Genomic DNA, 12144 nt, shown 5'->3' with positions numbered 1-12144 from the left:
ATATTAATTTTAAAATTCATAAATTGAATTAAGCCTAAAGCTCTAGCACTACATTCTATGCTGAGGAGAAAAGACAAGAGAAAATCATCAGAAACTTGTGGTTATTGGAAGTTTACTTTCCATTGGTTAAATCCTGGGAATAAACAAATATTGGGGAAGGCAACCACCCTCCCCACCCCACACCCCACACCCAGTCTTTAGAAAGACAAAACCTTGTGAAAGTCCCTTCCAATGGATGTAACTCTCTATTCAGGAAGAAAATGTATCCACCATTCCGTCAAAAAAAAAAAAATAACATTCATTAATTAAGTGTCTATGTATCTGTACAAGACTGGTGGTAGTCATTTAGGAGAAAAAACACAAAAATACCCCCACCGACCCCACCCCCAGGACATTTCATAAAGCTTGGAAGGTGTTGGAGTTGCTTCTTCTCTTTAGTGGAAGGACTTTCACCAACTGAATCAGGTCTTTGAGGACAAAATAAAACTCGGATTAGGTGAGTAAGGTTGGTTAGAGATAGGTCTGATCCATCATCTCTGCCATCACTCACTCAAGAAGCTTAGACTGAGCTTGGTTGTTGGTTGCTGGATGAGTCGCTGTCCTTGGTTGCGAAAGAGGACTAGATTCCAGTCACAAGGAGAGAGGCAAATGACCGTATCCCACGGTGGCGGATCCCACAATAAAAGTTCCCAAGTCTCTACCATGGGTGGGGGAACTTGGTGTGTATTAGCACCTGAGGACTGAACACCTGGTGATGCGGGAGGGGGGCGTAAAGAGAGGGTGGGGGACCAAGTTTCCAGAGGTAAATAAGCCCAGGGTCCTCCTGGAGAAGCAGACTCTCTCTGGCAACCTCAAAGGCTTCACCATCTCGGACTTGGAGCTACCGAACTCTGAGAAGGACAAAAAAGGTCGAGAGTGGCACCGGTGGTGGCAAATCATGGCCAGTGGCCTTGCCAGGCATTCCTGTCCTGGTGCTCAATCCGAAGCTAGCCCGCCAATCTCCACTTCTCCTACCCAGCGATACTTGCTCACCCTGATAGAACATCTCCCTTGGCTCCTAAGGACCTCGCTGCCGCCGCCCAGGCTAGATCCTGCACCCCTTGGCAGAACATAGATCGGGACTAACGCTGGAGCAAGGATGCCAAGATTTCACTTGTGGAAAAGTCCTGGGGGATGCAGCCTTTGGCACGTTAGTGTTGGGCGGCGAGGTGGCCACGTCCAGGGAGTACGCCATAAAAATCCTCGAGAAAAAGGAAATCATTAAAAACAAGAAGGAACTATGTCGCCAGTGAACTGCACATCCTGGCCCGCCTGGACCATCTCTTCTGTGTCAAGTTTCCCTGAGCTTTTCTGGTCAAGGGGAATCTAAATTTCATTCTCAACTTCACCAAAAGGGGAGATCTGCAAAAGTGTGTGAGGAAGCTGGGGGCCTTGGATGAGCCCTGCACCCGCTTTTGTTTGGCATAGTGTCAGTTTAAGAATACCTAGACGACATGCACATTCCGATTAGAGTCTGTGGATTAGCCAAAATATTGCTCCCCTGTGATGAGCAAGCCAGGGTGAACTCCTTCCTCTGCATGATCGATTATTTGTCGCCACGACTCCTCCTTGGCAGAGGAACATGGAAGGGTTTGGACCTGTGGGCTCTGGGAGGGGGGTGATCTACCACTTGGTAACAGGCAGGGCTGCTCCCTTTCAAAGCTGCAAGTGACTAAGTCACATTTCAGAAGATCCTGAGCCAAGAACATGACATCCCAGAATATTTCTTCCCAAGAGCAAAAGACCTCCTGAGAAAGCTTCTGGTTTTGGATTCCTCAAATCGATTGGGCTGTGAAGAAGTGGGCGCCTTTGCAGCCTTGTAGGATCACCCATTCTTCCAAAACACTGCCTGGGATGATCTCCTTCAGACACCTCTAGGGCTCAATGAATTCTTACACTTTATATCACAAGATTAAATTGAGGAGTTTGGAAATTTGGACTTTCTCCAGAGCCTGCTTTCCTCTTCTGCCCATTACTTGGCTGCAATAAAGCCAAGCTCGCACCAAGGATCCACTGACCGTGTGAAGGGCTACATTCATCGACTGGATGAAAATTCTCTAGCAGGAGCTAGAGTTGTCTGAAGGAGGGAAAAGCCTCCAGGCTCACGGAACCCCGTGGCATCAGCTTGTAGACAATCATTTAATCCTGAAAATGGGCCCAGTTGACAGTTGGAAGGGTTTCTTCAACCACGAGTGCTGCTTTGCTGGGAAGGGCCTGTTTGCCAGGAAGAGCAGGTCTGTCCGACGCTATCAGTTGATTCTCACAGAAGGACCTCACCTCTATTATGTGGACCCCATCAATAAAGACTGGAAGGCAGAAATCCCTTGGTCCCCACAACTTTGGCCAGAAACCAAGAATTTTGGAGCCTTTCTGATTCACCCACTTAACTCGACCTATCACTTAATATGTCCAAGTGGCAATGATTGCTCATCATAAGTGGTGCCAAGAAATTTCTAGAGGTAGTTTCCCATACCATCCCTGGGCAAAGGTTATCCAAGGATAACACAAGGCCCTAGAAGCTAGTCTCCACTTCAGGGGATCTTTGACCCATAAGAAGAAATGGGAGAGTGAGGAGACAGGCATGGTGATAGATGCTCCTCTTTGTCCTCAAAAACAACATGAGAGAAAGCTCTTAACAGAAATTCCATCAACAAAAGCCAGGAAGAGAAGCAAGGAGAAGAATAGCTACCAAGGAGCTATGCTTCAGGGGACCTTGGGTGAACCAGGGGACAAAAGCAGAAGATCAGTGTGGGAACAGCACTTGGGGGAAGCCAGAGGGCCAGCCTCAGCTTAAAAATAATATTCACAACTAGGAGTTCTGATAAAGGTCTCGATTCTAAAATATATAGAGAATTGCATCACATTCAAAAACTTACAAGTCATTCCCCAATTGATAAATGGTCCAAGGATATGAATAGACAGTTTTCAAATGAAGACATTAAAGCTATATAGAATCTAAAAAAAATGCTCCAAATCATTCTTCATTAGAGAAATGCAAATTAAAACAGCTATGAGGCTTCACCTCACAACTACCAGATTGTCCAAGATGAGAATAAAGGGAAAGTGATCAATGTTAGAGAGGTCGTGGGAGGATAGGAACATTGATGCATTGCTAGTGGAGTTGTGAAAGATCCAACCATTCTGGAGATCGATATAGAACTGTGCTCAAGGAATCTAAAATATGTTCATTCCCTTTGACCCAGCAATTCTAATTCTAGGCCTACATCCAGAAGAAATCATAAAACAAATGGGATAAGTGCCCCCTATTCCAAAACCTTCTTAGCAGCTATTTATGTAGTGGAAGACAATTGGAAATGGAGCAGATGCCCATCCATTGGGGAATGGTCAAACAAGTTATGGTACATGAATACTGTGGAATGTTATTGTTCCATGAGAAATCATAAAAGGTTGGACTCTGGAGAAGTTTGGAATGAGTAAAAGGATCTCATGCCGAGTGAAGGGGGCAGAACCAAGAGAACAATATGCACTTTCACACAAAAAAAAGCATTGTGAGATGATCCACCTTGAAGGAGACAACTTCCCTCCCCAGTTCAGAGAGCTAGGACAAGCTATTAGACCAGTAATGGACAATGTTATCTCCATCCAGAGGAAGAAAAAAACAAAGCAAAAACAAAAAAAACCAGCCTTTCGGAATCTGATGAGTACTTTATAAAAATGATCCCTTAAGTATCTCTTTCCCTTAATCCTAATTCCTCATACTGAAAATGACTAATCTGTGAACATGTTTATCAAAACGAGGGATGTACAATGCTAAACTGACTGTTCGCTCTTGAGGGGAGGCAGATGGGAAAGGAAGATGGAAGGAAATTTTTTATCATTAAAAATATACCTATATATGCATATGGATGAATGTAAAAAACGATGAATTTTGGGTGAAAAAATCAACAGAGATTCTATGCACATGAAACTTTACTAATCATGTCACCTATTGTTTCCCTCATTGTTACATCAATCAAAATAATCTTCTGTGTGTATGCATAACTCGTATGTTCATCTCTGAGAGTGTAAGCTCCTAGAGAGAAAACCTTGGTTCATTTTGATCCTTCTTGCACAGTGTCTGGCACATAATGAACATTAAAAGTGAAAATCAACGAACAAAAAAGGAACGCTATAAAAGTATTCAGCTCATCTTTCTAAGATCATGCCACTATTGCTCCATCAGCAGTGAATTGTGGAACTTCTCTCTAGGTCCTTGGCCCATCAATAGCCTTCATGACATCATAGAAAGCCCTTGGATTGTTCCTCTCAGCACAAAATAGAATTCCTTCTTCCTTCTTATTGAGACAAGAATCCTGCACCTTTCTAAGCTTCACTTACACTTGACTTTTGATGGAATCAAATGCTGGTTTCATGTATATATATATATATATATATATATATATATAGTCTGTGTTACTGAAAAAACCTCTGGAGTTCTCATTTTTCACTTAGCAGCTTTTGTCTTTCCCAATCGCTTTCATCAAACCAGTCTTGATGTTTGCAAGTGTTCTGAGCCAGATGTGCAATTTCAGAGCATGACTCTAAATCTCTGACAGATGCCCACTCCTCTTCTGTCCCACTGTTGCCCCTGGTATGTCGGCTCAACTGTGCCTCCAAGTTAGCAATGAACTGATTCCACTCAGAGAAGTGCCCTGATCTCTGGACATTAATTCTGGTAGTCATTTAGTCTTCCACTTCCCTTGAATATGTATATTTAGTTTGGAGAAGATAAGTCTATGGCGGTGGTGCTTGTCCTGGATTTTCATAGAAGACCATGACATCAGGAAAGTGAGATCATGACTTCCACAAGGGTGTGATTGGAGAGGGGTCAGGCTATGCTATGATACCAGCCTCTCTTATTCCTCCAGTCACATGGGTCCAGGGGCCAGATAAGAATCAGGACTACTGGAGCAGGTCCTGGATGTGATGCAATCAGAGTTAAGTGACTTGCCCAAGGTCACAGAGCTAGGAAGTTCTTGGGTTTGGATATGAACTAACGTTCTCCTCATTTCAGGGATGACCCTCTACCCACTGTGCCATCATACTGCCCAATAGAACCTGATCTCAGATGGCAGGCACCAAGATGAAGAGGAACCAGGAAAGGCTTCATGCAGAAGCTGACATTGGAGTTAAATTTTGAAGAACAAAGTGGTGGTGAACAAAGCGAAGATGGAGACAGTGGAGGAGAGGATGCATTCATGGCACCAGAGTCAGTCCTGAAAAGGCATCTGAAAGGAGAAACAGTGGCCTGGGTAATGGGAAGTGGGGAATGAGTGTAAAACATCTGGAAAGATAAGACAGGGTTATATTAGAAACACTTAAAAGTTGAAGAAAGGCTGTTGGATTTTCTCTTGGAGGTAGTAGACGGTCCCTGGAGACCACTGCTTTGTTGGGAAGGGTGCTGTTGAAGGTGTTGCTTTACGGTTGCGTGATTTTGAATTGGTCTGGATTCCTACAATTTCAGTCATTCTGTGACCTGGTCGTTTTCTAAAGGGTGTCCAATCTTTGTCACCACCCCCTGTTTAACTCAGTTCTTAGACTCTTTTCCATTTGCTACATCTATCAAGGATCTAACCCATCTGGAGATCTCCTCAGGCATCATCAACCAAGGGGACCCAGCCAGAACCTCAATTGCTGGGGGAAATGGACTGCGGCCTGAGAGTCAGAGGACTCGGGTTGGGATGGGGGCTCCTTCCTTAGCCTCTCTCCTGTCCTTAGACTTCTTTAATAATGTTAGAAGAAATCTGCTGCTTTCTTTACAGCTCTTCCGCTTGGTTCCCGGTGTCCCTTTTTGTCACCATGAAATGACCTGTGGATGCCTTTGCTCAGTTAAATCTCATTGGCTTTAGTAAGAGAAGCCAATGGGTTGATTGCTGTCCGCGGTTAGAAGGAGACCAAAAATAACACGTCGTTGGATCAAAGTCAGAGTGCCCAACTGGGGCAGATAAAAGTCGAGCTGCTCTGTCACCTAAAGATCAATGTTAATACCTGAGGTGCTAACAGAGGTGTTAACACCGAATGAGAAGGGGGAAGAGAGGGATACGAAAGGGGCGGGGCAAGTGAGAGGGAGGGACCAACGACCCCATTTAAATAAGACACAGACCTGGGAGGCTAAAGCAGACTCCCCAAGCTTCCGAGGCTTCAGGAGCTCCAACTTGCAGCTGTCCGACTGCGAGAAGGGAAAAGACTTGGAGAGTGGCACCAGCGGAGGTGAATCGTGGCCAGCAGATCCGCCAGCCAGTCCTGTCCTCGGGCTCAGCTCCGAACTCTCTCGCCATTCTCCACTTCTAGTGCAGGGATGCAGACTCACCTTCATCCAGCGCCTGCTGTGGCTCCCACGGACCCCTCTCCCGCCCCCATGGAGGGGCCCAACACCCCTTGGCAGGACCTGCATCTGGAGCAACGCTGGAGCAAGAGGCGTCAAGACTTCACTTTGGGCAAAGTCCTGGGGGAAGGAGCGTTCGGGAAGGTGGTCCTGGCCCGCGAGGTGGCCACGTCCACGGAGTACGCCATTAAAATCCTGCAGAAAAAGGAAATTCGTCAAACGAAGGAACGCTACGTCGCCAGCGAACTGGACATCCTGGCCCGCCTGGACCACCCCTTCTGTGTCAAGCTTCACTGCGCTTTTCAGGACCAGGACAATCTGTATTTCGTCCTCAACTACGCCAGAAATGGAGATCTGCAAAGGTTTGTGGAGAAGGTGGGGCCCTTGGATGAGCCCTGCGCCAGCTTCTATTCTGCAGAGATCGTGTCGGCTCTGGAGTATCTGCACGGCCTGGATATTGTTCACAGGGACCTGAAACCCCAAAACATCCTTCTGAATGGCGACATGCACGTTCAACTTGCAGACTTTGGATTAGCCAAAGCAGTGCCCCGCTGTGATAAGCAAGCCAGGGCGAATTCCTTCGTGGGTACCCGGACGTATGTGTCCCCAGAAGTCCTCCTGAAGCAAGGGGCCTGTAAGAGTTCGGACCTGTGGGCCCTGGGGTGTGTGATCTTCAAGCTGCTAACAGGGCGCAGCCCTTTCCAAGCTTCAAAAGCCTATCTTACATTCTATAAGATCGTCAAGCTAGAATATCACTTCCCAGAATATGTCCTCCCCAAAGCAAGAGACCTGGTGGGAAAGCTTCTGGTTTTACAGTCCACCCATCGATTGGGCTGTGAAGAAATGGGGGGCTATGGAGCCTTGAAGACCCACCCATTCTTTCGAAACATCACCTGGCACAATCTGCATCTTCAGACCCCTCCCCGACTTGCTCAATCCTTTGGCTTTCCATCTGAAGAGAAACAGGGGTTGGGCAATGTTGACATTCCTCAGAGACCACTTCCACCTTCAACCCCTTCCCGTCCTTCGGCTGCAGGAAAGTCAGGCTCATGCCAGCCAGCCACTGCGCCACTGAAGGCCTGCATCCATCAACTGGAGGAATGCTCTCTGGAGCTGGACCTAAGCTTTTCTGAAGAAGAGAAAAGACTCCTACTGCAGAAGCAGGCTCGCAGAAACCCCTGGCATCGGTTTGTAGGTAATCGTTTAATCCTCAAAATGGGCCCAGTGGTCTATCAAAAGGATTTCTTTGAATTGAAGAACTTGATTGCCAGGAAGGGCCAGTTCCCCAGGAAGGACAGCCCTGCCCACTGGCACCAGTTGCTTCTCACAGAAGGACCTCACCTCTATTTTCTGGATCCCCTCAACATCCAGAAAAGAGAAATCCCTTGTTCCCCTTTTCTGTGGCTAGAAACCAAGACTTTTTGGGCCTTTCTTATTCACACGCCTAAAAAGACCTATCACCTCATGGACCCACGTGGGAATGCTCATAAGTGGTGCCAGAAGATCCAAGAGGTTTCTGGAGGCAAATGCAGATACTGTCCCTGAGCAATAAAGGTGCACTCATCCCAAGAGGACCCAAGGCCCTGCCAGCTGTCCCTGCTTCATGGACTCTTTGACCCAAAAGAGGAAGTTTGCTGGGCTGGGAAGCACCCTGAGTCACGTCTCAGTGTCATCCAGGTAACAGGAGCACATACTATTGTCCCTCCTGCCTCATTCTCCACCTCCCTCTGTCTCAAGGATCATGGACGCCTGGGGCTTCTTTAATGTCGCTGTAAACTTTGGTGATTATGTGGTTATTTTCTTCCCATTTTCCCTTTTTTGATACAGATAGCAGAAATAAACTGCTTTTGCCTTCTACCTTGCTTCTTGCTATTTTTATGAGTTTGAGATCGTCTTGCTAAGTAATTTTCCCTCATCCTTCCCTGTGAGATTTCAGGAAGGCAGCATATATAGTTCTCTGAAGTTCATGAAGTGTTCCCCATTAGATTGCTTGCCCCTTAAAAGCCTGTGGAAGTTTGGCCTTTCTTGTCCTCAGCACTCCCCACATTACCTTGAACTGTGTAAATTTCCGTTCCAATGTTCCCTAATGTCCTATGTAAACATTCTGATTAAACTCTCTCAAGCCTCAGTGTTTGCTTGTGGAGTTTTTTTGCAAGGCAGTGGAGTTAAGTGGCTTGCCCAGGGCCACACAGCTAAGTAAATACTAAACTTCTGAGTCTGGATTTGAACCCAGGTACTCCTGACTCCAGGGCCACTCTGCCACCTAGCCACCCGACCTCAGTGTTTTCTGAGCAACGATTTTGTTTAGGGTTCCCCAGGTGTCACCCTTCCTGATAAGCTCAGATGCTAAAGTTGGACATTGTTCTTCATTATACAAGCCCGAAATGAATATCTTTGAGACAAATGACAGTGTTTCAGACTCTGACTCATCAGACCGGTAGGATTTTGGAATTCTCTGCAAAAGGTTGGGCACAAATAGTCCATGTGAACACCTGGGCTGTGTACTATAAACTTAAGGATGTCAGCTTTCCTTTGAGCTGCTTCAAATCTTCCTTCCTCATACAGTGCAGCAACCTCCCTGATGAGGGCAGGCCATGCTGGATGGCCTTGTGCCAGGGTCTCCAGTTCTGCACAGCCAACACTAAGCTTCTCCCCAGTCAGCCCGAGTCCTATCTGGTTACTATACCCAGATGGCTCTGGAGGAGAAACTGAGGCCGGTCAAGTAGCACAGGACTCCCCTCACTCCTGTCCACTCTGCCTGCACCTCGTGCGTCACCTGCCTCACGTCATGGTCTTCTACCTACGAAAAGGATAAACGTTGCCGCATTACTACTGTGGCTCACTGGGTGACTTTCCCCATGGGTTTAGGATCCGGTGTCCATCGACCTGAGTGTGAAAAAATATTTTGGTCATATATGGGTTGCCGTTTATTCATCTCTATTTTAATTGTTTCAAAATACAGTTCTGAGAAGAGGCTTGTCAAGGCTGGCAAAAGGACTGGGGTCCATGAACCGAACCTGTGTGAGAGCTCCTGCCAGTTCAGAGTGCTGGAACTTGGAGGCACAAAGCCCTGAGTTCAAATCCCATCTTTTCACTGAACATGAGGAATAATTGACTCAGGCTAGGCAAGTCACTTCATTTGCCTGCTCCAGTTTCCTCTGTTAAATGGGTAAAACTATAGTGCCTTACCTCCCAGAATTTGGGTGAGAAACAAATGGGATAATCAGCATAAAACACTTAACAGATACTTAAATCATTGAGGTAATATTAATTTTAAAATTGATAAATTGAATTAATCCTCAAGCTCTAGCACTACATTCTATGCTGAGGAGAAAAGACAAGAGAAAATCATCAGAAACTTGTGATTATTGGAAGCTTACTTTCTATTTGTTAAATCCTGGGAATAAACAAATATTGGGGAAGGCAACCACCGTCCCCACCCCACACCCCACACCCAGTCTTTAGAAAGACAAAAACTTGTGAAAGTCCCTTCCAGTGGATGTAACTCTCTAATTCAGGAAGAAAATGTGTCCACCATTCAGTCAAAAGTAAGTAAGTATCTATGGATCTGTACAAGACTGGTGGTAGTCATTTAGGAGAAAAACACAAAAGTACTCCCACCGACCCCCACCCCCAGGACATTTCATAAAGCTTGGAAGGTGTTAGAGTTGCTTCTTCTCTTTAGTGGAGGGACTTTCACCAACTGAATCAGGTCTTTGAGAACAAAATAAAACTCGGATTAGGTGAGTAAGGTTGGTTAGAGACAGGTCTGATCCATCATCTCTGCAATCACTCACTCAAGAAGCTTAGATTGAGCTTGGTTGTTGGTTGCTGGATGAGTCGCTGTCCTTGGTGCTGGAAGAGGACCAAATCGAAATTACTATGCTAGAGGCAAATGACAGTGTATCCCACAGTGACTGATCAGACCCATGAAAGCTCCCAAGTCTCTACCACAGGTCAGACACTGGGTTTGTGTTAATACCTGAAGTGTGAACATGTGGTGAAGAAGGATGGGGCGGGGGGAGTGAGGGAAAGAGAGAAAGGGGAGGGGAAAGGAGAGAATGGGGTGGAAGTTAGGAGAGTTAAGAAGCTGGGGGTCTGTGGGACTGAATGAGACTCTCTCAGAGACTTGACCATCTCTGACTTGGAGCTGCCTAACTCTGAGAGGAAAGACTTCAAGAGTGGCACCGGTGGAGGCCTAGAGTGGCCAGTGGTCTTCCTAGGCAGTTCTGTCCTGGTGATCAGCTAGAACTAAGCCATCAATCTTCATTTCCTATAGCCCAGGCAGGCAGGTTCATCCTCACAGAAGACTTGCCATGATTCTGGAGGACCTCATTACCAATGCCATGGTTGGGCCCTATACCCCTTGGCAGGACTTGGATACTGATCAATGCTGGAGCCAGAGGTGCCAGGACTTTGCTTTTGGCAAAGTCCTGAGTGAAGGAGCAGTCAGCACTCTGCTCTTGGGCAGGGAGGTGGCCACATCCTGAGAGTGCCATTAAAATGCTGGAGAAAAAGAAAATCATTGAAGAGAAGGAACAATATGTTGCCAGCAAGCTGGTCATCATGGTGCACTTGTACCACCTCCTTCTGTGTCAAGCTTCACTGTACTTTTCAGGACAAGAAGAAACTGCATTTTGTCCTCAACTATGCCAAAAAATGAAGATATGCAAAGATTTGTTGAGAAGGTGGGTTGCTAGGATGAGCCCTGTGGCCTCTTTTATTCTGCAGAGATAGTGTCAGCTCTGGAATATCTGCACAGCCAGGGATATTATTCACAGGGACCTCAAACCCAAAAACATCCCTTTGAATGGTGACATGCCCATTTAAATTGCAGATTTTGGAGTAGTCAAAAAATTGCCCCCTTGTGGTAAGCAAGCCAAGGTGAACCATTTCGAGACCCCCTCTATTATGTGTCCCAGGAAGTCCTCCTGAAGAGAGGGGCCTGTAAAACATCAGACCTGTGAGCTCTGGGGGGAGCATGATCTACAAGCTGCTAACAGGGCTGTCCCCTTTCCAAACTCCAAATATATATCTTTCATTCAATAAGATTGCCAAGCTAGAATATATCTTCTCAGAATATTCCTTCCCAAAGGCAAAAGACCTCACGAAAAAGCTTCTAGTTTTTTTAGAGTCCACAAATCAGTTAGACTATGAAGAAATGGGTGGCTCTGGAGCCTTGAAGATCCACCCAATCTTTCAAAACATCACCTAGGACAATCTGCATCTTCATTCTCCTCTTTGAGTCACTGGATCCTTAGGCTTTTCATCTAAATGCCTTGGGAAATTTTGATATTCTCCAGAGCCCGTGTCCACCTTCATCTTCTTCCTGTGGCTTGGCTCCAACAAAATCAAGCTCAAGCCAGCCTTCCACTGCTGGTGTGGAGGGCAACATTTATTAACTGGATGAAAGTTCTTTGGAGTTGGACCAAGACTTCTCTGAAGAGAATAGACTCTTACTGGAGAAGCAGGCTCATAGGAACCCTTGGCATCACTTTATAGACAATCCTTTATTCCTGAAAATGAACCATCAGAAGGGTTTTTTTGACTGGAAGGGCCTGTTTCCCAGGAAGGACAGGTTTGCCCACCATCATGAATTGCTTCTCACAGAAGGACCTCCCCTTTATTATGTAGATCCCATCAAAAAATGTTCAGAAAAGAGAAATCTCTTGTTCCCTATCCTTTGTGACTAGAAGCCAAGGATTTAGGAACTTTCTTATTCACACACACCTAAAAAGACCTATTACCTGATATACCCAAGGGGGAACACTCATAAGTGG

General features: G+C 46.1%; 1 pseudogene; it reads left to right on the top strand.

Annotated features, from left to right (window-relative positions):
- The first annotated feature begins 6397 nt into the window (after positions 1–6397).
- LOC141489553 (3-phosphoinositide-dependent protein kinase 1 pseudogene) lies at positions 6398–7909 on the top strand (annotated as a pseudogene).
- The last annotated feature ends 4235 nt before the right edge of the window (positions 7910–12144 follow it).

Source organism: Macrotis lagotis, chromosome 5 (assembly GCF_037893015.1).
Source record: "Macrotis lagotis isolate mMagLag1 chromosome 5, bilby.v1.9.chrom.fasta, whole genome shotgun sequence".
Lineage (NCBI taxonomy): Eukaryota > Metazoa > Chordata > Mammalia > Peramelemorphia > Peramelidae > Macrotis > Macrotis lagotis.
This window is presented reverse-complemented; position numbering and strand designations above follow the sequence as displayed.